This window comes from Bubalus kerabau, chromosome 10 (assembly GCF_029407905.1).
Source record: "Bubalus kerabau isolate K-KA32 ecotype Philippines breed swamp buffalo chromosome 10, PCC_UOA_SB_1v2, whole genome shotgun sequence".
NCBI lineage: Eukaryota > Metazoa > Chordata > Mammalia > Artiodactyla > Bovidae > Bubalus > Bubalus kerabau.
Window position 1 is genome coordinate 79,655,289 of NC_073633.1, and position 25,790 is coordinate 79,681,078.

A 25,790-nucleotide genomic window follows, 5' to 3' on the forward strand; every position below is an offset into this window, starting at 1 on the left:
AAATAAAAGCAATAAAAAATGATTTAGAGACTGAACAACAACAAGGAAATAAGAAGATGGATCATTTTTACTTGTGTGGTAATTAATAAAGCAATTGGGGTTCTAAATCTACAGATTGAGAGAAGCAAAACACTGAAGTAAGCTGCCTAGAATATCTGCATAGTTGGGTCTTCAGAACTAATATCAAATCTTTATTGTGCAAAGTATATCAAACTTGTTATTAATAATCCCTGCTGTATTCTTACATATACCCTAAACAAAATTACTGTAGGTCTTTAAATTTTTTTTTCTACCACAGAAGATATCTCTCATTGAAAGTTGGGCAACATGTCTATCTATGGCTATGAGGAAAATGCTGACCATTTCCATTGCCCTTAACAGGTCAGTTTATACAAAGGCATTGATGTGCTATCAGAGATGATAGAGCTCTTCTTAACGATTTTACAGAGAGAATAAGGTAATGCTATTGGGACACCAACATCTTTTTACCATTTCAGAAACTTAGCATTAGAAGAACATCAATTACATGCCTGAACAAAAATGTATTCAAACCTTCTAGGCAGCCCTCTTTGCATTTAACTTAACTCATGTCCTTTCCTCATTACAGATGGCATGTGTATGTTGATAGGAATACTGTCTGTACCAAAGATGGCTAAATTAGTTTGCTGCTTTTGCCTCTGCTAATATTGATGATTCTCATCTGAATCCCTAGATATAATCATAAGGGAAACATTAACTTTAGTGGCTTATAAAATTCCAAGCCAGAAAATTGTGATCTAATTACTGCCTATCAAATAAGTTTTAGCAATTTAAATTATTATATGTAAATGTATCACTTCATTTCTTTCAAAACTATTGAATATGACTATAAAAGTTTAGTAAAAGAGATGCCACATCTAATTCTGATACATGTATGTATGTGCTCAGTCACATCCAACTCTTTGCAATCCCATGGACTGTAGCCCACCAGGCTCTTCTGTCCATAGGATTTCCCAGGTAAGAATACTGGAGCACGTTGCCATTTCCTACTCCAGGGGACCTTTCTGACCTAGGGATCAAATCTGCATGTTTTGTGTCTTCTGCACTGCAGGTGGATTCTTTACCACTGCACCACCTGGGAAGCCCCTGATATTTGTATATTATATATTTATATAATATACATAATTTTATTATCTATTATAAAATTATAATACATGAAAAGGCCAAATTATTTTACCCAATGAAAAATTTTCTTACTCATGTTTATAACATGATATTTTGAAAAATATAGAAAATTGCAACATATTAAAATAAATTAGATAATTACTATGAAGGTGTAGTAAGACAAGAACTTCTGGGTTGGCTTTTCTGTTCATCATCTTTTCTTTTCTTTCTACATGTTCTTTAGGATATTATATTCCATGACCATGATTTCAACTCAAACCCAGAATTTTCTCCTAGATTTCAGGCCCCTATATTCTATTTATTAACAGATATCTACACCTGTACATTCTGAAGATATCTCAGACCTCAGTTTCAGAAATGATATTATTATCTGTTCTGTCCTCTTGTATCTTCTTTCTCCCTATATCCCCTGCACCCATTCAGGCTGCCAATTCAGAAATTTGTAAGTCATCTCAGGCCCATTCCTCTTCCTCTCCATTTCCTTTACACCTAGGAGTTATCAAAGTCATATGATTTCAATCTTACGAATCTCTCATCCATATAATCTTTTCCATTCTTACTTCTATTACCCTGGTTCTGGTGCTGATCACCTCTCTGTACACCATCAGAACGATTCTTAATTGAAGTTTTCCACTCTAAAGTTTTAGATTGCTTTATTCTCATGGTTGCACTGGCTGCTGCTGCTGTTGCTGCTAAGTCACTTCAGTCGTGTCCGACTCTGTGTGACTCCATAGACGGCAGCCCACCAGGCTCCCCCGTCCCTGAGATTCTCCATGCAAGAACACTGGAGTGGGTTGCCATTTCCTTCTCCAATGCATGAAAGTGAAAAGTGAAAGTGAAGTCGCTCAGTCGTGTCTGACCCTCAGCGACCCCATGGACTGCAGCCTACCAGGCTCCTCCATCCATGGGATTTTCCAGGCAGGAGTACTGGAGTGGGGTGCCAATGCCTTCTCCATTGCACTGGCTAGAGAATACCTATGTGTATAGCAGATGGTCTGAAATTAAGGGTGTAAGTTGAATTTGAGGTAAAAGATTTTAGAGGTTCAATAAAAGGTTCAATATCTAATTAGCATAAATTAGATCAACTAACCAATGTTTCATAAGAGATGATGGTCTAGTAAGCATTAACATTTAAGAGACTGTCCAAACAAGAGAAGAAAATAAATACAGTGGAATATTAGAAAAGCAAACTTTTAATCTCATTAAAGCCAAAGATGGAGAAGCTCTATACAGTCAGCAAAAACAAGACCGGGAGCTGACTCTGGCTCAGATCATGAACTCCTTATTGATAAATTCAGACTGAAATTGAAGAAAATGGAGAAAACAACTAGACCATTCAGATATGGCCTAAATCAAATCCCCTATGATTATACAGTGGAAGTGAGAACAGATTTAAGGGACTAGATCTGATAGACAGAGTGCCTGATGAACTATGGATGGAGGTTCGTGACATTGTACAGGATACAGGGATCAAGACCATCCCCAAGAAAAAGAAATGCAAAAAAGCAAAATGGCTGTCTGAGGAGGCATTACAAATAGCTGTGAAAAGAAGGGAAGTGAAAAGCAAAGGAGAAAAGGAAAAATATACCCATTTGAATGCAGAGTTCCAAAGAATAGCAAGGAGAGATAAGAAAGCCTTCCTCAGTAATCAGTGCAAAGATATAGAGGAAAACAATAGAATAGGAAAGATTAGAGATCGCTTCAAGAAAATTAGAGATACAAGGGAACATTTCATGCAAAGATGGGCTCGATAAAGGACAGAAATGGTATGGACCTAACAGAAACAGAAGATATTAAGAAGAGGTGGCAAGAATACACAGAAAAACTGTACAAAAAGAGCTTCACAACCCAGATAATCACGATGGTGTGAATACTCACCTAGAGCCAGACATCCTGGAATGTGAAGTCAAGTGGGCCTTAGAAAGCATCACTACTAACAAAACTAGTGGAGGTGATGGAATTCCAAGTGAGCTATTTCAAATCCTGAAAGATGATGCTGTTAAAGTGCTGCACTCAATATGCCAGCAAATTTGGAAAACTCAGCAGTAACAACAGGACTGGAAAAGGTCAGTTTTCATTCCAATCCTAAAGAAAGGCAATGCCAAATCATGATCAAACTACCGCACAATTGCACTCATCTCACACGCTAGTAAAGTAATGCTCAAAATTCTCCAAGCCAGGCTTCAGCAATACATGAACCGTGAACTTCCTGATGTTCAAGCTGGTTTTAGAAAAGGCAGAGGAACCAGAGATCAAATTGCCAACATCCGCTGGATCATCAAAGAAGCAAGAGAGTTCCAGAAAAACATCTATTTCTGTTTTATTGACTATGCCAAAGCCTTTGACTGTGTGGATCACAATAAACTGTGGAAAATTCTGAAAGAGATGGGAATACCAGACACCTGACCTACTTCTTGAGAAACCTGTATGCAGGTTAGGAAGCAACAGTTAGACCTGGACATGGAACAACAGACTGGTTCCAAATAGGAAAAGGAGTACGTCAAGGCTGTATATTGTCACCCTGTTTATTAAACTTCTATGCAGAGCACATCATGAGAAATGCTGCACTGGAGGAAGCACAAGCTGGAATCAAGATTGCTGGGAGAAATATCAATAACGTCAGATATGCAGATGACACCACCCTTATGGCAGAAAATGAAGAACTAAAGAGCCTCTTGATAAAAGTGAAAAAGTAGAGTGAAAAAGTTGGCTTAAAGCTCAACATTCAGAAAACGAAGATCATGGCATCTGGTCCCATCACTTCATGGGAAATAGATGCGGAAACAGTGCAAACAGTGGCTGACTTATTTTTCTGGGCTCCAAAATCTCTGCAGTTGGTGAGTGTAGCAATGAAATAAAAGACTCCTTGGAATGAAAGTTATGACCAACCTAGACAGCATATTAAAAAGCAGAGACATTACTTTGTCAATAAAGGTCCATCTAGTCAAAGCTATGGTTTTTCCAGTGGTCATGTATGGGTGTGAGAGTTGGACTATAAAGAAAGCTGAGTGCTGAACAATTGATGCTTTTGAACTGTGGTGTTGGAGAAGACTCTTGAGAGTCCCTTGGACTGCAAGGAGATCCAACCAGTCCATCCTAAAGGAGATCAGTCCTGGGTGTTCATTGGAAGGACTGATGTTGAAGCTGAAACTCCAATACTTTGGCCACTTCATGTGAAGAGCTGACTCATTGGAAAAGACCCTGATGCTGGGAAAGATTGCGGGCAGGAGGAGAAGGGGACAACAGAGGATGAGATGGTTGGATGGCATCGCCAACTGGATGGACTTGGGTTTGGGTAGACTCTGGGAGTTGGTGATGGACAGAGAGGCCTGGCGTGCTGCGGTCATGGGGTCGCATACAGTCAGACATGACTGAGTAACTGAACTGAACTGAACTGAACTGAAAGTGTATGATTATAGCTTCTCCTGTTCTGGAGAATACAAAGACCGTTTTTTCAGTGAGTATGTGTTTATTAATCCAAGAGAGATCATCTCTCCTTCAGGTTAGCCACTTGTTGCAAAGCACAACAAAAATTTTTGGGATGAAATGAAGCATTTGCCTACTCCTTCCTAGAAGTCTCTTGTAATTGCCTGCTGTCTTGAGTAATATGTCCATCCTGATGATTCATTTTCACAATTCATATGAAATGGACCTTCAACTGGTAAAATGGAACGGGAAGAAAAACAATATGGTGCCAGGTAACATTGTTTACTTGACGAGCATTTGAAAAAGAAAACATCTGCACAGTGTAGTTTCTATCTCATGAGAAAACTGTGAAAATGGTACTCTAAAGCTATTATAGAACAAAACAGAAACATAAATCATTTGAAGTACTTAAGGTAGACATTTTTCTCTTTAAGATCATAAAGAGGGTTGTTTAATGTAACACCCTCCACATTACAGTCTGCAACAGATTAGAAAAGTGAATATTGTTATAATTAATCAATTGAAACAAACTTCTGAGTTCCCTTAGTATTTAAGAGCTGCATATGATACTGCCCTGTATCTGTCATCATCGCACTTAATCACACTTAATTTGGAAAGGTAAAGTGACCAGCAGCTCTTAATCAGCACTATTTCTGTCAGAGTGGCACCCTGTCCCCTCCCTTAGGCAATAATACATAGTCTAATAACAGAAACCAATACTGTATGGAACACATTGTTTTACAAGGAACTTGATATTCCAGAAAGCAATAAGCAATGTGCTGCTTGACTCTAATGTCTGTTCCACAGTAAGGTATCCAGCTAAAATGGAAAGCTTATACAAAACAATCACTTGTGATATTGCCAAGCCTTTATCCCTAGATAGGTAAAAGAAGAAACTCTTAATGAGGTTGAAATGACATAGGGATGTGGAAAAAGGTGTTTTTCATCAATTTTTTAAGTCAGTACCAATTGAATGTAAGATCTTTGCACTCTACATGGACCTAAACGCTTAGGGAAGTCAATTAAATTTTCACCTTAATATACATATGGAGTTATAAGTTAACAGGCTTCTTATTTCACCTGACTGACTTATTCAAGTTTAAACATTTCTATATCTATGTTGATTGTGTTGCGTGACTTAGGGGAACAAACAATTTTCAAAACAGGTCAACCAACTGCATCTTACAAAGCACTCAATTTTCAAATTATTTTAATGACAGTAACACTAATACTATTAATAGCTTTCATACTATTTTCAGCCACAATGGTTTCACAGCACTGCTAAGTTTTGTCAGTGCCTATCTACTTTATTCCTGCTTCAACTCTACGAATATGATTTAAATTATTTAAACTCCAAAGACATTCCTTTCAGTATTGAAAATTACCCTGAAAAGGTACATATAAGTACAGAGACAATTCTTCAAAATAAGTTTGAAAAGAGTTGAATGCTGACCCAATGTCAAATACCAAATTTTCATACCCAAACTGGTACTGAGTTGATGATCTCAGCTTCAGGTATGCATTGATATTTGCTCACATAGATACTGAGATTACTGTCAAGTTCTCCCTTCTTTGCTTGTGAAAGCTTGTCCTGGCTGATCTCTGTATTCCATTAGATGCCTGGACCTTTGCCTTTTGGCTAAAGCTGGAGGATTATCTTCTTGCTTCTAGGTCTCCATTGGTGGCTCCATGTTTCTCTAATTCAAGAAAGCTCCACACAGTAAGACATCCTCATAGCCATAATATTATTATTGACACCTCTTTATTCAAGTGAAAACGTGCAAGATTCTTATTGTGAATTTTGAACTTTTAATCCTAACTGTATTTAGGAGTACTTTTGTAAACAGACAAACTCACTCTAAAGTCTAAGTAAATCCTGGGTCCAATTAATTTTTTAGTCAAACTGACTGAGGATTTACTTCTTGAAGTAGAGAACTGGAAATCCTATTGGGTAGTTCACGTAGCTTATTTTCCTTGGATAGTTGAAGGATATACTGCTGTCAATGAATGAACCATGTGCCTATGTCTTAAGTATTCAGATTCCTTTTTTAAAATTTATTGTTAATTGAAGAATAACTGCTTTATAGAATTTTGTTGTTTTCTGTCAAACATCAACATGAATCAGCCATAGGTGTACATATGTCCCCTCCCTCTTGAACCTAATCCCCTTTAGCCTCTAGGAGAGTCAGAGACACTGCTTAAAATAGTGCTCTTGGAGCATACTGTTGATTAAGGGAGATAAAAGAGATGGTATTCTCAGTTAATATACCTCTTAGTGCCTGCTGGTAAGGATAAGTAAGCAGATTGATGGCTAGACATTAAGGCAGAGGGAACATTTACAAGCTATCTGAAGTATCCAAAATATGAAAGGATGAGGTCTATTTTTTGATGGGTTCAGCCTTTAGCCTATTGGTAAACAATGCTGTGGCTAGACTGGCCCTCATGGTTCTTATTCTGACTGTAAGATACCCTCTGATATAACCATTAGGAAACTTCAAGAAAAGAAAAAAAGGCTTATCACTTAGAAGTCCTGGAAACTGCACAGTTTTCCTGGGGCCAAACAGCAAGACTGAAGCAGAGACTGACAGAGGGTTTGGGCCTGGGGATCCATGTTTATTGGTTTTATTGGGGTCAAGTGTTGATGCCTAGAGTTTCATACACTCACCATTTATTGGTAAATTTATAACATATGAGTAGGAATTTAAAGCACAGGAAGAGAAAAACAAGTGGTCTAAATGATCATTATTGAACTCAGCCAAGATACTTAAAGAGGCCTTGGGATTCAGGGAGGGGTGGACTGGCTCTTTATCTAGACCCAAAGTTGGCAACATATTTATTCAACATGGCCATCTTTGAACTACATGCCTGGGTAATCAAAGCTTAAATCAGGAAATTTCATTAAAAAAAAAAAAAATTGAAAGAAAACCTAACCATCAGGGCTTACACTACAAGGTCAAAGAAAAAGTGAAAAAGAAGAGTTGAAAATTACAGGGTAAGGCTGAAAAAGCAGTAAATCAGATTTAGACACAGATGTTCCAGGGCACCAATTCAGAACCCCAGAAAGAGAGGGATGTGTACCTTGGATAACTTTTAGAGGTGAACCCCTCAGAATATATTCTGAATCTGACAGAAGTTTTAACTTAGTTAAAAAAAATAAATCAGGTTTATTAAATGTCTCCACCCTCTTTTTTTTTAAACTTCATATTCTATATTGGAGTAATAGAAGGTCTCCACTTTCTTTATGAAACTGTTAAAGGAGGCTGGCCTTGTTTTGATGGCATTCATTTTCATGGAGGTGGGATATGGGTTCTATTTCAACAGAAATTTTTGGTCACTGGCACCCTCCATGTCTAATGAAATCAAGAAAGTAAATCAAGGCAGCTGTGTTATAGGGAGATAGTCTATCCTACTCACTAGCACTTCCTGTTGTGGGACATCTCCTTGTCCAGAACTATGCAGGCAGCTAAGTCCGGAACTCTGACAGTCACTCTGTTAAATATCTATTAAGTGGCCACATGATTGACATTTATTACTCAGAACTTTTCTGTCACTGCTTAGCATATCTTGCACTTTGAGGAAGTAAATTTTGTCTCAATACTTGAACTATTTCCAACACAGAAACTTCAAAGGACAGCCATGGTGAATGCTCCAAGAAGATGCCTATAGAATAGAAAGCAGGTGACTCATTGCAAGAATGTAAATTATAGATGTGAATGGAGCATTGTGTGCTTAAATCTTCTCAGTGGCAAGTAATTGAGATGTGGAGGAGAGATGCACAGTGAGTGTCATTATGGGTTTGTCTGACATGTTTAAGTTTGGGAAAATAATTGAAACAGATACCAAAGCACTAGTATGGCCTTAGTCTTGGAGTACAGATGGATCATGTCAATTCTTTTTACTTCAGAGTAGAAAGTTTTTAAAAGACTAGATTGCAAGGTAAGCAGATTTTGCTTTCAGACAAACACTTACAGGTTCTTACAACTCTGCCCCACTTGACATAGTCCATCTAGAAAGGATTGTTCCTTTTGAGTAAGGTTTCTTGTGGACCATATTTGAGAAGTATGAGAGTCATAAAGTGCAATGAGTACTGCAAATAAAGAAAACCATATTCTAATCATATGGGAAGATGAATAGTAAAATGGAATGAGAGGTATACGAAAAGGAAATATTTGAATCATCTCTGTTGGGCTCACCCAAGCTGGCCTGCAAGCTCTGTACTTGCCCAGCCTCAGACTGAAGAAAGAGCCCAGAATCAATGACAGAGACATCAATGGTTTAACAGATAGGGGATCTTACACATCTGAAGTGAGATACTGGAGGGGCATCCCACCACATGCAGCAGATTGCAGGCAGGACACAGCAGCAATCTTCACTGTAGATGGTGGGGTTGGGGGTGGGAGGGTTATAGAGGGAATCGACATCAGGTTGGCTGGACTCATCAGTTACCAGGGAAACCAGTAAAAGTCATGTCAATGACCCTCACTGCTCCTTTGATAAACTATTACTGTAGAATTAGTTTTGGTCTAACGATTAGAATAATCACTAGCTGGGGGCAGAGGCAAATACATAGCATTTACATTAGGCCCTATGTTTAAGTATTCCTGGTGGCTCAGTGGTAAAGAACCTGCCTACCAATGCAGGAGATGCAAGTTTGACCCCTGGATGGGGAAGATCCCCTGGAGAAAGAAAGGTTAACCTACTCCAGTATTCTTGCTTGGAAAATCCCATCAACAGAGGAGTATGGTGGGCTACCTTTGGGTCACAAAAAAGTCGGGCACAACTTAGACACTAAAACAACAGCAACAACCTATGATAAAGAGGGAAGATGAGCATGGTGTAGGGGAAGCAGGGACTGGTTAAACAGGGACAGACAGAGAGCAAGAGAACCTCTGCCTTGGGTGGCCTTGTAACAGAGAGACATACTGTTCCTTTTGTTTCCAGCTAATCTCTTTATTTTTTTTTTTATTTTTATTTATTTATTTTTTTTAGGTGGTAAAATTCTGTTTTTTTTTTTAGGTGGTGAAATTCTTTTATTTTATTTTATTTTATTTTTAAACTTTACATAACTGTATTAGATTTGCTAATCTCTTTAGAATGAATGCTTCTCTGTGGGTCTGAAGTTACTGCTCTTGGAGTCAGTTACAGGCATGCAAATGTATAGATGAAAGTGAATAATGCAGGCTTCTTCTCTCTAATATACAAAATATGGGTGAGTTGGGATTTTAAATCCATGGCCTGGGAGATTCAGTAATGTAGCCCTAGTTTATTTGGCAAAATTATAGTTATTAAGGGATGTAAAATCTCCTAGTAGTTAGAGAAGCACCAGAAACTGATCTTGTCTCCTGTTATCTGGGTTTCCAAGGTAATGGAAGTAGAGGAAGAATCAGGAAGAGACAGAAAGAAAAAAACATTTACATTGTGCCTAATCATCTCCATTGGAGTTGGTGATAGACAGGGAAGCCTGGCATGCTGCGTCCATGATGTTGCAAAGAGTCGGACACGACTGAGTAACTGAACTGAACTGCTGAACTGAACTGAATCATCTTTGTAAGTGCTTTTTTTTTTTTTTTTAGGTTCATTACCCTACTCTGCCAGTGTCAGGAATTTCGTAGACAAGACTGGTATCTCTCGTAAATTATGCTCTTGCCTTAAAAAACTTAAGTAGCTAAAACTTTTTGGAAGATAAATTCTGATACCTATAACAAAATTGTTAAATAGTAAAACAGTGTAGAAGTACAAATTTGAGAGTTTGGTATCTCAGCTGCTACTGTGTTGGGTTAGAGAGAAGTGATATAAGAAATATTTAAAAAATAGTTGGGAATGATTATAAAGCAAATAACTTTTTAAAATACTTATAAATGGGAAACTCTCCTCTTGAGAATTCTGAAACCAGTATTTTTTCCTGTTTCTGTGGAGAACCAGAGAGGAGTATGAGTCCTTTCCATTTTGCAGCAAGTAAAAGAGAGTCTTATAATCTGAAGTTGCTGTTCTTATTCAAATCTTCATATTCTTACACAGAAACAAAAATAGTTAGACTTTTGAAAATATTTTGTCCTTAGAAAGTCAAACCTATAAGCCTTTGTAATAGAAACTAACCAATCTTAGAATATATCTTGGTATATATTTTCTAATGCAAGGAAGTTATGAATCTTATTTGAACTTCTGAGGATACAGTTGAAGATAAATGGGTACCACATCAAGGATAATGAGGGAAAAAGTAATATCCCATATGCAGCCAATGCAGGGAGCCTCATCGATGCAGTAGTGAAGAGAGATTTGTGGTTATCTCTGAATTCCCCACTGCATGTTTATTGTAACTTATTAGGGTTAGGGTGTGAGCATACATGCATTTGTATATCCAGATATTTGCTGGCATTTTCTATTTCTGTGTTCATGGTTGATTCTTTCATGAATTTAGTTTTTCTTAATTAACAAGTTCTGTTTATAAAGACCTAACTTAAAGTCCTTTAAGTAGATATAGACCTAAATAAAATTATTATTGAAAATCTCACTGTTCAGAATGGACAGACAAAATAAGCATGTTCACTTATAAAATGATAAAACTCATGCACATTCACATGTATGGTGTAATGATTAGTGAACTATTAATAATGAAGCCCAGGTGACTCAGACAATAAAGAATCTGCCTCTAAAGTGGGAGACCCAAGGTCAACCCTTGGGTCAGGAACATCCCCTAGAGAAGGGAATGGCTATCCACTCCAGTATTCTTGCCTGGAGAATCCCACGGACAGAGGAGCTATTAATAATACTCAGGCCAAAGAATTATCAAGTGCAAACTCATCATCCTACAGGGACCTTGAAGTATAATAAAAGCATGAATGCCAAAGAATTGATGATTTTGAATTGTGGTGCTGGAGAAGACTCTTGAGAGGCCCTTGGACTACAAGGAGATCAAGCCAGTCAATCCTAAAGGAAATCAACCCTGAATATTCATTGGAAGGGCTGATGCTAAAGCTGAAGCTCCAATACTTTGACCACCTGATGTGACAAGCTGATTCATTGGAAAAGATGCTGATGCTGGGAAAGATTGAGGGCAGGAGGAGAAGGGGGCGACAGAGGTTGAGATGGCTGGATGGTATTATCAACTCAATGGACATGAATTTGAGCAAATCCTGGGAGATAGTGAAGGTCAGGGAAGCCTGGAATGCTCCAATCCTTGGGTATGCAAAGAGCCGGGCATGACTGAGCACCTAAACAGCAACAAAACAATTGATTGAAGAATATCATCACTTATCAGGCAAGAACTAAAACAAGCTCTGTGTGTTGTAAAATGGGGGAGTATGTTTACTGGACATTAGCCTTCATGTATCAGCCTCTCTTTCATATTTCTGTATTACATGAGTAAGGTCCTGAGTATGAGACAGCAGAGTATAAATAAATATCAAAGTGTATACTATAAAACGGAGAAGGCAATGGCACCCCACTCCAGTACTCTTGCCTGGAAAATCCTATGGATGGAGGAGTCTGGTAGGCTGCAGTCCATGGGGTTGCTAAGAATCAGACACGACTGAGTGACTTCACTTTCACTTTTCACTTTCATGCATTGGAGAAGGAAATGGCAGCCCACTCCAGTGTTCTTGCCTGGAGAATCCCAGGGACGGGGGAGCCTGGTGGACTGACGTCTATGGAGTTGCACAGAGTCGCACATGACTGAAGTGATTTAGCAGTAGCATACTATAAAAATCACATATTTACATAGAAAAATATTTATTATAAAGTAACTCAAACCATGGCAATGAGCAAAAATGTGTCTTGTTAAACTTTTGGAACATTTTTTTAATAAAGCATTTAAATAAGTGTGCCCACTGAGACTCCAATCCTGCTTGGGTCTCTCTCTAAATCTTGCCTGAATATTTTTTCCCTGCTTGATAACCAATCTTGCTGAAACAAACTCCAGTGTTTTCTTCCATGGGATCAGTCCTGATATCAAGGCAGTGTTTAGAGGGAAGTGCAGGCTCAAGGCTTATTTTGAGTGGTAGTTAATGAAAGGTAAACTAGGTATATGAGCTTCCCTGGTGGTTCAGTGGTAAAGAATACACCTGCCAATGCAGGATATGTGGGTTCATTCCCGGGGTCAGGAAGATCCCCTGGAGAAAGAAATGGCAACCCACTCCAGTATTCTTGCCTGGGAAATCTCATGGACAGAGGAACCTGGCTGGCTGTGCTCTGTGGGGGTCGCAAAAGATTCAGACAGGACATAGCAACTAAACAAAGCTAGGTATAGTGGAGACTCATCCACGACTCACTTTGTATTGGGGGACGCTTGGCTGTAATAGAAAGACTGTAGCTATGAATAGATTCAAAAGAGATGCTAGAATCTCTACATACTGCAGTGTGTTTGAGGAAAAATTGAGACTGTGACCTTGAGCAGTGGCTTTGCCTAGAACAGGCGCTAAGTCCAGGTAGTACTGAAAATGAAGACTTTTGCTCCTTTTTCTCAGGTCTAAAAGCCTGAGCCAGCATCGTTCATGCTGTACACTTACTTCTCAGATACCTAAGCAAGAATGACAGGTCTAATTTTATTATCCTTACTCTAGCAAAATACCCACTGTCATCTTGTAAGGACAATATGATCAAGTCTCTTGGCTGAAGAATGCATTTCCTCAGCCATAATGTCCCTAAGGCTTCTAAATAAAATAGAAATTCAAACTTAACTTTTCGAAAAAAATCACTATGTTGCATTTCTAAAAATAAGTTTTGTTCAGAAAGAGCTCTCTGTAATGCTAGAGGGAGGCATTCTAGCTGACGTTTATAGAATGTGGCAATAGAGTCTCCTAATTGATGTACAGTCAACAGTCTGGCATTAACTCTAGTCACGGGCAAAATAAAGGTGAAGGAGGGATGATCTGCAACCCAGAGAGGAAAAACAGAGAACAGCAGTGATGAAGGTTTATGGGTCTTCTGGGCTAGACTCAGATGCCTTCAGGGACCAGAGAGGTTATGCAAGTTTATGAACAGAGGGCATAATATAACACAGAATGTTAGGGGCTTTGACTCATTGACCACACACATTAGGGGACAAGTACTGGTTAATAAACTACCAGTTTGTGATTCTATATTTACAGTCTGGAGCAGAGAAAAGTGCTCTCACTTATTGGGACTGTTTCCTTACTGAAGAAAAAGTTGGGAACTAGAGAGAGACAAAAATTCAGTTAAAAAATGTTAACATTTCTCCTTTGTTTTTTCACCCAGTGCAAGTCATTAAATCTTTCTGAGGCAAAGTCAAAAGAGTTTTATCAATTTTTTCCCTGTTTTCATCAAAGCAAAGGATCATAATGTTGATGATCAACAGAAACCTGAGAACTTGGTCCTACAATCTATTAAAGAGAAAAAAGAGTGAAATAATGCCATTTGCAGCAACATGGATGGACCGAGAGATTGTCATACTGAGTGAAGTCAGAAAAGAAATAATATATCATATCACTTGTTTGTGAAATCTAAAAAAAAAAAAAAAAATACAAATGAACTTATATAAAAAACAGAAATATAGGCTTAGAGAATGAATTTATGGTTACCAAGGGGGAGTGTGGGGAAAGGTAGGGATGGTTAGGAAGTTTGGTATTGACATATATACACTGCTATATTTAAAATGGATAACAAACACCTACTGTATAGTGCAGAGAACTCTGTTTAATGTTATATAACAACCTAAATGGGATAAGAATTTGAAAAAGAATAGATACATGCATGTATGTAACTGAATCACTTTGCTGTTCGTCTGAAACTAACACGATATTGTTAATCAACTGTGTATATTAGTCTCTCAGTCGCTTTTTGCGACCCCATGAGCTGCAGCCCTCCAGGCTCCTCTGTCCATGGGATTTTCCAGGCAAGAATACCAGAGTGAGTTGCCGTTTCCTTTTCCAGGGGATCTCCCGGACCCAGGGATTAAGTCCATGTCACTTGCATAGCTGTCACTCATTAATGAGTGATGGAGAGAAAATTAAGTGTTAGATAAAAATAGGATTTCTAAAATTAAAATAATTCCATATTAAAGTGACATCTACTTATAATTGAGATTATGATGACTCCTTACAATGAACTAAATTTTAAGCAGCCTTTGATTCAAGTGTGTGTATATATATATATATAGTATATATATATAATATATAATATTGCAGAATATATATATTACAAAGTCATCTTCTATGACTTTGAAATATACATATACATTTTCTACAAAATGTAGGCATACATATAAATACCTAAATAGAAGGCACAAATATTTTTACCCTGAAAATTTTCAGAGTAGCTGTGAAAATGTATATAAGTAGGTTTTGAATCTGTTGTCCCTTATAATCACTGCTATTGATACCACCTTTCAGGGAGATGCAGCAAAAATCACCCATTACAACAGAAGAAATCATATAATTCCTAGTACAAAGAACTCTTGTTAAAATATTGTCTTTGCAAAAAATTCTATTGCTAAAACTGAGGAGGGAGATTTTCATCAATCAAAAATAATAACAAATATTCAAACTTAATGTTTCATAAACTGTAAGACCCAAATTGAAAGAATATTTTGGAGATTAAAGGAATGAAATCAGGTTGATGATTTCAGTGTTTTCTGAAAAAGTGAAACATCGATTTCTGATTAAAACTGAATGAGGAAAATGTACGATTTTTGTTTTGTTGAAATACTGTCATCATGTGTCCAGGTGAATAATACTTTTGGAAGGAATTGGGCCAGTTTGCCCTAATCAAAACATTAGAAAATAGCTGAAAATCTGGAAACTTAAAGGTCAAACTTTATTCATTTGAAAGAAGATTTTTTCCTTTCCTTCGAATTATGAAAGTCCTTCTGCATGACGATTCTTTGAATTGATTTATATCCTTTGATATTTCAACCAACAATAAAAGCCATATACACATAAGGCTTACCTAACTGATATCTTCGGAGAAGGTGATGGCACCCCACTCCAGTACTCTTGCCTGGAAAATCCCATGGACGGAGGAACCTGGTAGGCTGCAGTCCATGGGGTCGCTAAGAGTCAGACAGGACTGAGCGACTTCACTTTCACTTTTCACTTTCATGCATTGGAGAAGGAAATGGCAACCCACTCCAGTGTTCTTGCCTGGAGAATCCCAGGGACGGGGGAGCCTGATGCGCTGCTGTCTATGGGGTCGCACAGAGTTGGACACGACTGAAGCGACTTAACAGCAGCAGCAGCAACTGATATAAGAATACTTGAGAGGGCCTCAGAAGAACACTGCTACATTCAACCTGAAAAGTTACTTGGTAATCAGGGCTCAATTTGTATCAGTTGTATTGTTTAATATCCTAAATAAGAAATGTCCACAACTATAGAGTTCTACTCACTCACTTATTAACTCAACAAATACCTATTGTGTACCTACTATGTGCCAGTACTAGGCAAGTCTCTGCGAACAACATTCCTGTTCTCTTGGAATAACCCAGTGCAATAAACAGGGCAGATAGGAATGTGTTCTATGAAGAAAAATATAATAAAATAATTAAGGGAGATGACAGGGACTGTGTTGGAGAATGTGCTTTTATATTAGATGGTCAGGGAAGACCCTCTGATAAGGTGACTTTTGAGTAAAGATCTGGAGGAAATAATGGAGTGAACCACCCATCTCTGAGCAGGCACTCTAGGCAGAAAGAAGAGTTAAGTTGCCGTGGTCAGAGATCTGAAGGCAGGAGTGTGCTTTCCATATTTGAAGAAAATAAGGAGACCATTGTAGATGGAATAGAGAAAAAAGAAAGATGATTGTCCTTATAATACTGGGTTAGGTCATATAGTCCTTTGAAGGTCAAGGTGAAGACTAAATATTAATATGAGTGATATGAGAGACACTGAGGCATTTTAAGCAGAGGAATAACATAATCCAGTTCACAATTTGAGATTAGTAATTTAGAAACCATGTGAAAAATACACATGGGCATGTGAACCAAGAAACTAGGTTACATTACCTAGTATAAGTAAGGTAATAATAATAATGTCAATGAGAGGTAATGATGACTTGGATAGGATGTAAGCAAGTAAAGATAGTGAGAAGATAGAGCTGTCTAGATTTGCTGATGGATCAGAAGTGTGGAAAAGTAACCAAAGATGATGGCAAGACTTTGGCTTAGGAAATCAGAATAACAGAGCTGCCATTTACTAAGAATAAGATGGATCTGAAAGTAACAGTTTCAGGAACTGGGGAGAATTAAGAGTTCAGTTTTGGAAATATTAAGTTTGAGATACCTTCTCCATGTGTAAATTTTGAGTAGCCACTTAAGTACACAATTTTGGAAAGTTAGAGACAAAATTAGGAGTTTATGTTTAAAGATATATGAAACTATGAGACTTGATAAGGTCATATGGAGAATGAGTGTAGAGAGAAATAAGAAGATGTCCTAGAACTAATCCCCAGGGCACTATAACATTTAGAGGTTGAGGACATGAGGATGATTCAGCAAAGGAGTCTAAGAAGGAGTAACTTCTTAAAGGAAAACCAAGACAATTTTATCCTGGTAGAAAATATTGTTTCAAAGAAGATTAGTAATCAGTTGTTAAATGCAGCTGATTGGTTAAGTAAAATGAAACTTGAAAACTGACCATAACATTTTTGTAGCATGCAGCTCATTGGTGACTTCTAATCAGAACACTTTCAGGGGAGAGATGGTGAAGAAAATCTGATAGACTGAAATAAAGACAGAATGAGTTTCACTTCCAGCAAAGATAGAAGATTTACATCCCATTTGAAACAATCAAAAGAAAAAATAAACAGACACAACATGGGACAGTGGATTTTGAGACCAGGCAATGAATGGCAGTGACCATAAAGACATTGGAACAAAGAGGTCATCCTATAGGTACTCCATTTGATTATTTTGAGAGAGTTTCCAGGTTGTAGAACCACAGGGAAAACAAGACATAGCCTTGTAGTAGGGTGACCAACTTGTTCCAATTTGCCTAAGACTTTCTCAATTTTAGCTCAGTTTGTAAAGAATTGGCCTGCAATGCAGGAGATCCCAGTTTGATTCCTAGGTCAGGAAGATCTGCTGGAGAAGGGATAGGCTACCCACTCAGTATTCTTGGGCTTCCCTTGTGGCTTAGCTGGTAAAGAATCTGCCTGCAATGCAGAAGACCCGGGCTCGATCCCTGGGTTGGGAAGATCCCCTGGAGAAGGGAAAGGCTACCAACTCTGGTATTCTGGCCTGGAGAATTCCATGGACTGTATAGTCGATGGGGTCACAAAGAGTCAAACACAACTGAGTGACTTTCATTTTCACTTTCTTTCTCAATTTTATTTTAATTTTTGTCTTATGCACTAATTTTTAAAATTTATGTATTTATTTAATAAGAGGATAATTGCTTTACAATGTTGTGTTGGTTTCTGCCTTACAAGAATTTGAATCAGCTATATATATATATATACACACACACACACACACATCTATCCCCTCCTTCTTGAGCCTCCCTCACTTTCCCCTGCCTCATTCTACCCCTCTAGATCATCACAGAGCACTGGGCAGGGCTCCCTGTGTTAAATATGAAAGTTTTGCATCACATGATCCCCTTCCACCCAAATACTGGGATAACTGGTCACTTTACCTGGACAACTCAAATTGGAACTGAGAACCAAGAAACTAAAGAAACTACAGTTCACAAAAATGACCAAAGAGGAAAGAGCAGCACAGGGAAAGAATTGCCGTAAATCTGCATAAGGTCATTCCTCAATTTTTCAGCCTAGAGTCTTGATTAAAATACACATATGAGGAAATTATCTGAGGCTCAGGAAAGAGCTAACAAGAAAAGGATTATAGGGAACAGTATGTGTCACTTATATAGAACTGTGAATAATGCCTATTTCCATCTTCCAGATTGGAAAATATCTTACTTCCTCACTTCACAGAGTATTAGATGAAGTAGTCATAAACATCTTGCTTCAGTACTGGGGACGAATTAGCTGTAGACAGGCTTCTTTTGTGATTCAGATGATAAAGCATCTGCAGGAGACCTGGGTTCTTTCCCTGGGTTGGAAAGATGCCCTGGAGAAGGAAATGGCTATCCACTCCAGTATTCTTGCCTGGAGAATTCTATGAACAGAAGAGTCTGATGGGCTACAGTCCATGGGGGTTACAAAAAGTCAGACACAACTGAGCAACTTTAGCTTTACTAAATAATGCTGTGGTTCCAACCTCATGTCTTTGAAAGAAAACCTAAACCAATCAAATTGTTCCTAACAAATTATCTACATTCCAAAACAAGGCTCAAGAAGACTTATAGGAACGCAAAAATATATGTAACACCCCCTGAAGCAAAATTCACAATAAATGATGCATTTTCATGCACATAAATATTACAACAAACAATGAGGAGAGATATAGCAAAAGATCCAGGAAAGATATAATTGCTAAAACTAGTAGATAAAGATATTAAAACAGTTTTTTAACTGCATTCTAGATAAAATACATAAAAAGTTACAAATCAAATTTCTATAGATGGATGGAAACTACAATGTATGTGATAAAAAGTACATGGAGTAAATTAAAGATTAAATATTATAGAAGAAAAGGTTAATGAACTTGAAGACATAGGAGGAGAAACTATCCAAAGGGAAACACAGAAATAAAACAAAAATTTACAATTTTAGAACAGATAATTCTATTAGTACCAGAGAGCTGAGCATTCAGAATATAAGAGACATAATAGGAGGATGTAATAAGAAAAAGGAGATCAAATCCATGTGCCTTAGAGAGGACATGTCCATAGGGTCAAGTCCTGAATGGAAGGGTAAAATAAAATTATTAAATAAACTTGAGTGCTTCACTGTAATAAGTGCCAAGAATCTCTCTTTACATTTTATTTTATATTTTGCATTTTATTTTTTATTTAGATGTCTAAGCTCTTACACTAGGGTTTTTACAAGCTGGTGAACACTGACAAATGATATCTCCCACATAACTCTAACCACACTTTCCCAGACACTATAAACATATGGTTGAACATTACTATGCATCATTATTTTATCAGTTATAAAGAAAGCAAATGACCAAGTATCTAAATATTAGGTTATATAGCACAAAAGATATATACATTATTTGATGTCTACTCAAGCAGAGAAGGCAATGGCACCCCACTCCAGTATTCTTGCATGGAAAATCCCATGGACAGAGGAGCCTGGTGGGCTGTAGTCCATGGGGTCGCTAAGAGTCGGACACGACTGAGCGACTTCACTTTCACTTTTCACTTTCATGCATTGGAGAAGGAAATGGCAACCCACTCCAGTGTTCTTGCCTGGAGAATCCCAGGGACAGGGGAGCCTGGTGGGCTGCCGTCTATGGGGTCGCACAGAGTCAGACACGACTGAAGCGACTTAGCAGCAGCAGCAGCAGCAGCAGCAATTACTGGAAAACTCTTTTTTTTTTTTTTTGCAAGAGAGATTGGGAGGAGAAGAGGAAAAAATTTACACTTCAAAGAAAAGTAATAGTTGGTAAAAAAAACTTCTAGTGTTTTAGGAAAATTATGACTATCAGAAATTTAATAATTGGAGATTATTTTAAGTATGATAAAGCATCTCTACCTTTTAAAAATATTCATCAGATTAAAGCACATATGCTACATGTTCTATAATAAAGCAAAGGTAACATTTTATGAAAAATATTTAATATCCTTTCCAATTCTTTTTCAAATCCCTACTGTTAAGTTGTGCTATAAAATATGAAGGTTAACTGTAAAGCTTTTTTGTCTGGAGTCATTAAAGATGTGCTTCTGTACCATGTAGATTTTCAAAATGGAGATTTTCCATAAGAATATAAAAGGAGATACATATGAAGTTATGAAATAAGTTTTAAAATAACTTCATATGCACAGAGGGGCCAATAGGAGGGAGACTCAAGAGACAGGATATTTGTATACATATAGCTGATATATGTTGTCATACAGCAGAAGCTAACATGACATTGTAAAACAATTATACTCCAAATTAGACAAATAAACTTTAAATTTTTTAAAAAAATAATCAACATAAGATTTGGTAAAAATTCAATAAAAACCAATGGTTGTTCACAAGTGATGTGAACTGGTACAAGTATGGGAGATGCAAACATAAACAGGTGAATATACATATAGGCCCTGCTATCAGTGTTTGAAATGACTGAAGAAATGAACCACATAAATATTAGAATCTTCATAGTTCCTGGGATTTTAGTTCTGTGTGGTAGTAAAAAAAAATACAAGTATTGTGTATGACCAAGTATTGGTCACAATACTTGATCACAAAAAAACCCGATAAGTATCATGTTTGGGTATTTTGGCAGCTGATATCCCTAACTTTTTATACTTTGGTAAGATTCTGGATGAGAACCAATTTAAAGACAACACAGTTCTGCATGATTTCACACTGGCACAAGTAATAGGTACATTTTAAATGCTGCACAATGAGAATCTTTTGTTAAGTATCAAAATAGGCTGACTGTAACTGAAACACAGAGATAGTAATTATGCCAAGCTTGTGATTTGGTGAAACTAATTTTCAGACTACTATGGAAGCTTCTCTAAGACTCATTCACTAAACCACTGTGTTGGCTAATAAGAAGGGCAAATTAGGTCCTATCTCAAATTCCACTTTTAAGGCAACATTAGGCATTCTGGTTTTATTGATTACAACAGTTGCTTCTATGGCCATTGGAGTTTTGAAGCACATTCATATTTTAGAACAATACTTCATGTACAAAAGTTCCTTGTTATTAAAATCCCCACCCCCTCTTTTGTTTTATGAACTGCACTGAATCCTCATATTTCATTCTACTTTCAGTTAATATCAGGATGACAAGCACTGGACTCTGCTAAGACCTGCACATCAGTAGCAACACAAAAACCATGTTTCCATGTTTTCACAAAGCTTAATTTTTTTAAAGATTTAACCAGTCATCAGCAATCTGGCTAGATGGTGGGACACCATCATCAAAAGGCCACTTGTGAACATGAATGCCTTCTTTCTCCACAAGGGCAGTGTTATTCTATTGCAATAAATCCTTACTTCTTAAATTTCTCTACAAAAATTTTTAAGGTTGCATTGGTTAGATTGAATTTAATAGGAAATCCCATGTTCTTGTATGAGACTTCCACAGGATCTGGAAGGTTTATTTAAGCCATGTTAACTTAGTTCAGTTCAGTTCAGTCGCTCAGTCATGACTGACTCTTTGCAATGCCATGGACTGCAGCACATCAGGCTTCCCGGTCCATCACCAACTCCCAGAGCTTGCTCAAACTCATATCCATCAAGTCAGTGATGCCATCCAACCAACTCATCCTCTGTCTTTGCCTTCTTCTTCCACCTTCAATCTTGCCCAGTATCAGGGTCTTTTCCAATGAATCAGGTGGCCAAAGTATTGGAGTTTCAGCTTCAGCATCAGTCCTTCCAATGAATATTCAGGACTGATTTCCTTTAGGATGGACTGGTTGGACTCCTTGCAGTCCAAGGGACTCTCAAGAGTCTTCTCCAACATCACAGGTCAAAAGCATCTGTTCTTTGGTGCTCAGTTTTCTTTATAGTCCAACTCTCACATCCATATATGACTACTGGAAAAACCAAAGCTTTGACTAGACAGACCTTTGTTGGAAAAGTAATGATTCTGGTTTTTAGTATGCTCTCTAGGTTGGTCATAGCTTTTCTTCCAAGGAGCGAGTGTCTTTTAACTTCATGGCTACAGTCACCATTTACAGTGATTTTGGAACCCAAAAAATCAAGTCTGTCACTGTTTTCATTGTTTCCCCATCTATTTGCCATGAATTGATGGGACTGGATGCCATGATCTTAGTTTTCTGAATGTTGAGTTTTAAGCCAGCTTTTTAACTCTCCTCTTTCACTTGCATCAAGAGGCTCTTCATTTCCTCTTTCCTTTCTGCCATAAGGGTGGTGTCATCTGTGTATCTGAGGTTATTGATATTTCTTCTGGCAATCTTGATTCCAGGTTGTGCTTCATCCAGCCCTCATCCAATAGGGTTATGAAAAACAATTATAAATTGAGAAAAATAACACAAAGAAACTGGTCTATTTAAATATACTCCATTTGAAATTCTCAGTGCTTTGGGCGTGAAGCTGGAAGTAATAGGAAATGAAATGAACTTCCTGACAAGAAGCAGCAATCCTTCACTCCAGTAATACTGAGGCAATGGATAGGAAGCACACTGCATTTTTATCCCATCTTGATTAGAACTCATTGCAAAGATTCTGCAGATTTCAATTCAATACTTTTTCCAGGTTAGCTGCTTTTATGGGTGCTTCTTGATAAACAGTGATGAATTTCTGTATGTCACCTGTCTCCAAAGAGGCTGTGCTGTGCCTGGCAGTAATCTCCACTGCCTGTCAGAAACTCCACAAATGTAACCAAAGAAAGGAATACTCACTGAAGACTGTGGTCTATTCATACAGCTGCACTGTGGGTGGCAGGGCATCGGCTCTTGCATGGAGAATTGAAGGGTGTACATGGGGCTGGGCATAGATGTCTCTTAGCAGTTTTCTAGACTCTGTTTCAAAGGGGTAGACCAGAACTTCCTGACTGAAAACTCTCTGCTAACTTCCCTTATATCAGAATAAAATCCAGAATTTTTCTCATGCCATATATTGTCTTGCCATTGCTTACCTTTCCATCTTAACTTATCACTCACCTTTACCACATTTTCCCTATGCTCTAGTAATTCAGGTCCCTTGGCATAACCATAAGATACATTCTTTCCTGCATCTGTTCCATTTTTAAAAGGGCTGGTAAGAGTTAAAATATGGAGTCTCACAAAAGTCCAAACTCTTTCTAATATAGCTGCTGCTGCTGCTGCTGCTAAGTCGCTTCAGTCGTGTCTGACTCTGTGCAACCCCATAGATGGCAGCTCACCAGGCTCCACCATCCCTGGGATTGTCCAGGCAAGAACACTGGAGGGGGTTGCCATTGCCTTCTCCGTCTAATATATCTAGCTTCTTGCTATTTGAAATCCAACTGTGGTATATAGATAGTTTTAGAGGTCATCCTAAAAGTGATATATCCACTTTTTTGTAGCATCAGTGCAGAAATATAGGGCAGAATATGCCTTTAATTTTGGAGCCATCTGCCTCATTACCAACTTCCAAGAGAGAAGGTCAGTTCGCATGCTACTCTGTGGCCTTTCTACTCAGGGATTATTGAATTCCTGCTGATGATTCTGCTCCAAAGGCTGCTTTCAGCAATGCAGAGGAATCTAGTCAGTGGAATCTTTATTTTTAGAAATGCTAAATTCCCTCTAATCTAAAAATAGCCCCTGACAGTTCTTAACATCTAAGAGCCCCTTGGGTAAAATGTGCCCAAATATATATCATTGAATTTATAGGACCTTCCTAGGAAAATTTCATGTGGGTATAAAATTCTAGGGATTGAAGATAAATGAGATAACATATAATATTTTGAGCTCTGTGAACATAAATTGCTATATACATCTAAGGCACAGCAGGATAATAGTAGGAAAAAAGAATAAGAGGAACTTAAAATAACTCATCAAACAGTAAAGCAAGTTTCCTCACTAACTTTCAGTTATACTGATAAGGAAAAACTGAATTTTGATGTTAAAAGACTCATGATCTGGTGGATGGTTTCCCAAGGTTTTCCCTTTGTTTTTCCCATGGATTTGCTATTCATTCTTCTAGTTCATTTAAAAAATGAAGAAGGAAAAACATTTATATTCTCTATATGTTAGGGTCATAGAGTTTCCTAGCCCAACAAGAAAGTCAAGGGCCTATAGGTATTCATTCTTCAGCTACTTGTTTTCTTCCTCCTCCTCCTGTTCTCCTTCAACTGACATCTAGAGTCACAAGTGAAACACTGGGACCCCTCCTTCATGTTCATCCTACTCCAGACATTATTTCTGCTCAATGGCATACAGCTAAGATAGGGAGGATTTCAGTCCTCTTTTTCCCCATGGCTTTACATTAATCTCATAAACATCACACTTACCCTAGTACTGAGAACTGCACCCATTAACCACATTACACTCCTCACTGCTGTGGTAACACTTTTCTGTAACATTCTGCACACTGACTCTTGAGTCCTTGATGAAGTAGCACCAACAGGAATGTTCTCTTGCCTCTTCTCATTAGTCCCTCAGAAAGACAGACCAACATCATTTGCTATCATACCATTTCTAAAGGGAGCAGATAACATTTTAAGAAATACAATTACTGTACAATATTAACCTGAAAGCTTTATATTCCACTTCTCCAGGGAGAATGTAACCACACCACAACCTCTCCAGAGTTGCATCTCCTTCCATCCCTGCATGCCTCTGAGATACTCATCTCATATCTATTGCCTCTTTTGCTTCAAGGAAAACCATGGATAGATATGGGCTGCTTGAAACTGTTGAGGTATGGGGATCCTAGTTTTCACAATTTATAGATATAAATGTTGGAAACTTTGTTATTAGCCATGATTATTCAATATCTTTGTAACCTTGGATTTCTCTTTTGCAAAAACGTAGATTATGCAAACAAACAAACACAACTTTTATATGACTCTCAGTTCAGAGGATATCAATTCTAGTATACTTGAAATTCAGGAAACTTCTACTGGGATACTACTTGTAAATATTTTAATGTCTTCTCCATTAACAACCTCTAAATTACTATCTCTGACATCCAGAACCTGAATCGGTCATTAACATATCCAAATGAGGAAGTCAAAAATAAACATATTTACTATTTGCATGGAGAACTACATGCATTAAAATACACATAGTTCTGCAAAGGATTTACAGCATCACACTGAAACATTTTCAGTGAGTAATGTATGATGAATAATAATCTTTGCAACCCCATGGACTGTAGCCCACCAGGCTTCTCCATCCATGGAATTTTCCAGGCATGAGTACTGGAGTGGGTTGCCATTTCCTTCTCCAGGGGATCTTCCTGACCCAGGGATTGAACCTGGGTCTCCTGCATTGCAAGCAGACACTTTACCATCTGAGCCACCAGGGAATCTCCCAGATAATAATTAGCATTTCTAATTTAAGATATGCATAATGCAACTGATAATCTCTTAATTAAATGGCCTATTATTATCACTATACCCAGGGAATTTTTCACAGAACTAGAACAAATAATTTAAAAATTTCTATGAAAATAGAAAGACCTCAAATAGCCAAAATAATCTTGATAAAAAGGACAGAGCTGAAGGCATCATGCTTTTTGACTTCAGACTA

General features: G+C 37.7%; 1 long non-coding RNA gene across 1 annotated transcript in view; it reads left to right on the forward strand.

Moving 5' to 3' along the window:
- Nucleotides 1-7,379: 7,379 nt before the first annotated feature.
- LOC129621639 (uncharacterized) overlaps nt 7,380-25,790 on the forward strand; it is a 39,798-nt gene continuing 21,387 nt past the window's right edge. The window contains exons 1-3 of the long non-coding RNA XR_008699575.1: nt 7,380-7,459; nt 8,209-8,368; nt 9,953-10,137. This is a non-coding gene — a long non-coding RNA (uncharacterized LOC129621639). The remainder of the gene's footprint in view (nt 7,460-8,208; nt 8,369-9,952; nt 10,138-25,790) is intronic.